At 50.0% G+C, this 4,061-nt stretch overlaps 1 long non-coding RNA gene across 1 annotated transcript; it reads right to left on the reverse strand.

Moving 5' to 3' along the window:
* Positions 1–2,478: 2,478 nt before the first annotated feature.
* On the reverse strand, positions 2,479–3,627 carry LOC120445902. Its single transcript, XR_005615795.1, has 2 exons — positions 2,692–3,627; positions 2,479–2,627 (listed from the first exon to the last, which is right to left on the reverse strand). It is a non-coding gene; the product is annotated as an uncharacterized LOC120445902 (long non-coding RNA).
* Between the last annotated feature and the right edge of the window lie 434 nt (positions 3,628–4,061).

Here is a 4,061-nt window from a genome sequence, read left to right on the forward strand (position 1 = left end):
AGAGCGGAATCAGCAGGAGCATGTGCCGAAGGTCCTTGGGCGGAGTTCCTGCCATCCCGCTCGCTCCTGTGGCCGCCGCCCTGCTCCTGGGGTGGCCCGCCTATCGCTGTGCTGCTCGCTCCCGCGGCGAATGGCATATGCGTGCGATTTTGATTTTTATTTGATTTGATTGCGGCGTCAACTTAATTAAGCGACCAACTACCAACAATGGCCAGCAAATTGAAAAAGCAGTCGGGCATTTGAAGTTCAGTTCCTCGTCCGCCGAAGGGCTGTGGGGTTGTTGGGCTGAGGGGGTTGCGGAGGGGTTGGTGGCACGGCAAGACATTTGTAATTCCTTTTATTCCGCTGCCGCCAAAAGTCATTGAAACGTGTAATCTGCAGCACGTGCGCTGCGCGGCAGGACGAGTCCTGGCTGATTTTCAAGTCAGTTCGACTGTCTCGATGCGACTTTAAAGGATGCCCGACTAACTCAGGGCATCCCGCATCCTGCGGGGGCGGAGGTGCAATTAGTTGGCGGCACAGGTTGCCTCCTACCGGATGAGCGGACAAGGACGAGGATGCGCGCCAGGATGAGCGGATGAGCAGGAATTCGGCTGCCACCGACGTGGTCGCCGCCTCCGTGTAATTAGTGTCAGTTGCGAAGTCACATTTGGCCGCCCTTTGTAGTTGTAGCTGTAGTTGTTGTTGCAGACCACTGGCGGTGCTGCACTCGGCCACGCCCCCGAAGGCCGACTGGACGCTCCTGCCCAAGATGGACGATGTGCCGCAGGACCTGCCCCCGCCACTTCCTCTCCCTTCCCTGCTCATTCATGCATCCGTCCGGATAATTATTATAATTACCTGCGTGAGTGTAGGTTTCCATAGACCAAAAAGGGAAAACACAATATTTTAAAACAGAAAATCCCGCAGCAGCAGGCCACAGTGGCACTCGATCGTTGAAATTGAGGGAATTTGTGCTAAATTTAGGGATTGTTATAATATAAAACGCTACTGGCAGCTTCTTTAATATAAAGAAAAGGTAATCTTACTTATCGAAGTAAAATGTCTTCCAGTTTGATAACAAAATTGTATCTTATAGGTTACAGTCTGCATTTGGAGCTATACCTCATGTTGAGTACTTCACTTAATTAGAAAGTTATTCTCTGACACCTTTATGATTACTCTGAAGTAGAAGGCATTTGATCTCAATGATGAAACTACTTTTTTGCGTTAATGCATCCTCCCCTTGTTGTCCAATGAAGCGATTATGCACTCGGATAGCTTGCCAAATGCAAGTCAATGCAATCTTAAGTAGGCATCTTTGCCCGATCCAAGTAGATTTTATCTGGCTTCTGACCACTGTGCCTGGCGGCAAGTAACAAAGGTCCAGCACCAAGGACCCGTTTCTGTGTCATTGTCTCGGGTCCTGCTCGTCCTCCTCCTGCCTCTTCCCCTTCCTCTCCCTCTAATCATCCTCCTATTGTCGGCTGCCTGCGTGCACTTGGCACTTGGAGAGTGCTGTGTGTGTGCGGCAGTGTGTGTGTGGGTGTGCGTGTCTGTAATTATCCGCCGCTAATAATATTCAAATAGCTCCTAAACATATCCGCTGCGATACTGGCTAAGCGCAGCCATTGTGTCTAATTGCAGGGGCCGAAAAAGATAAAACGGATCGGGCGAGTGGAACTCGGTCAGAACGCAGATGCAGTTGGCCGATAGGCAGTGGACCCTGGAGACCGGAATCCGAAGGCCCTATCGATGCAGTGCTTGTCGCCAAAAAGGTTAATAAACCACGCGGAAAACCTCTCGGCTTGGTCGCTTGGTCAGCAGTTCGTCAGGCCGAATAACTGGCCAGGAACTGGGAACTGGGAACTTAGCCAAGGAACCAAGGCACCGAGGAACCGCTAACAAACCGCGGAGGCACGAGAAATTCTTTTCGTGCCGCGGCACTGAGAAACGCCAGCGGGAATCCTCCGCGTTCGCATTCGCATTCGCGGCTTTGAAGTGCTGCCGCCGGTCGAGAGATGAGATGTCAACGTGGTCAGTGGCCAGCCAGCCAGTCAGCCAGTCAGCCATCCAGCCATCCAGCCAGACGAGTGGCCCGAAATTATTTTATTTTCCCCTACCTTCTGCCTGCTGCCTGCTGCTCTCTGTTTTCTGTTTTCCCTCGCTGCAACTGAAAGTTTGCATTCCACTTGTTTGTTGTTAACAAAACGCCGTCCGCGGCCACAAAGGAAATTCTCACCATTCCCCTCGGCAGCGACGTTTGATTGGGATTTGAAGTTGAAGCTGCAGCTGAAGTTGAGCGGCAGCTGGAGAAGAAGACGAGAACTGGTTGCCACTGCCACTGCCCTGGCACTGCAGTCCAGTCCCGTGAATGGCTGGAGGATCAGCCCAGAGGAAGAGCTCTGAATGAATGCTGGCTAAATAGCTTTCGACAGGCGTGAGTACATGCGGTGGAGCCGCCAGAACACGACCGATCATCTCATCGCATCCCATTCCATTCCGTCCCATCCATCGCAGCTCATCTCATCTCATTGCTGGGACGCGGATTGGCTTTCAGCCGGCGTTGTGACACCATTGACGGCCCAGTGCCGAACTGCCGCTCTTGGTTGCAGGCACTCACAGAAACTGAATACTTCACAACGAAACTGGCGATGAATGAATACTGAGTATAATAATAATATGTCAAATGGGTTTCTCTGTATATATTACTTTGGATTAGAACATCTTAGCTACAACCTAAACTCCAACTTCTATATTATAGCACCTAAGCGAATTGTGTTTAAAAGGCATCAAAGATCTTAGACGAATGGCATATGAATCCAAACTTCCGGATTAATTTGTTGCGAGTGTACTTGCAGCTTCGATTGGCGTTGCAATTGACTCCAACGCTGACGCGTAGGCATTGCAGCACGTTCCTTGAGGATGAGGAGGAGGAGGTGGCAAGGGGGCGTCCAGGGAACGCACAAGGCCAGCTGTAACCGTACTCCTCCTTTGTTCCGCCGGCGGGAACATTTGAAAAATGTCACATAGTTCGGCGACTGAAAGCGGTGGATGCCAGTGGAGCAGGAGAAGGAGGAGGAGCAACAGCAGGAGCTGGAGCAGGAGGAGCCCCATCCCGCCCAGCGCGGTGGCTAATGACTCTGTTGTTGCGCCGACACCTGACCAAGCCCAGGTGACTTCTGCTCCTGACTGCGACTGGCCGGCTAACTGGCAAACTGGGTAACTGGCCAACTTGTTCGCACGCCAAAACCGACAAAAGCGACAAAAGCGACGACGGGCATCAATTAAAGCGTAAAGCGTAATTAATTTATTAGGCACTGAAAGTGTCGCTAGTTGGCCAATCGACAGCCAATTGAGGTGCTCGAGGGCATTTTAAGGTAGCTTGTAGCTGGAGTCGTATGGTGTCGTATGTGATGGCTATGGCTGTGCCTTCCAGAGGCTTTCTATGCTTTAAACTTGGTTTATAGCCAATAAAAAGGGGACTCCACAAATTGAAGTCCTGCTTGAGTGCGTGTTACCCGTTTGCAACCGGTTCACTGCTTCGCCTGCTTGCGAACTGCTTGGACACTGCTTGCGCACTGCATTGGCGCCAACTTCAAATTAAAGTCCAATCCATGGTGTCACATTTAACGCACACGTTTCCGTATTTTCACCGCAAATATTCTATTTTACAATTTAAATTTTTGTCGAAAATGCATAGATGTAAATAGTACACATTACTTTGGTGTCTTTGGTATCGTGCCATGCCATTCGCCATCAACTTATGGCTTCATTATTTTTTCACCGATTTCGGCCATTAAATTTAAGGGCCAAAACCTTTCAAGCTAATGATATCGGCGATGCTTCGAAACGGAATTGAATATCAAACGACGGCACTTCCTAGAATAAAATGCAAAGACAGTACCGGGTATTTCCCAGAAATGGTGGGGGAATCGCAGCACGTTGCACATGACTTTTATTATGAAAATTATCCATAAGCCATGCGGACTGGACAATGCAAATTGCCATAATTGGGCGTCAATATTTGAACAAGTTTATGACTTCCCCGCATTATGAAATCCTTCAAGGGGCTGAAAGCG

The sequence above is a fragment of the Drosophila santomea genome, chromosome 2R (assembly GCF_016746245.2).
Source record: "Drosophila santomea strain STO CAGO 1482 chromosome 2R, Prin_Dsan_1.1, whole genome shotgun sequence".
NCBI classification, from domain to species: Eukaryota; Metazoa; Arthropoda; class Insecta; order Diptera; family Drosophilidae; genus Drosophila; species Drosophila santomea.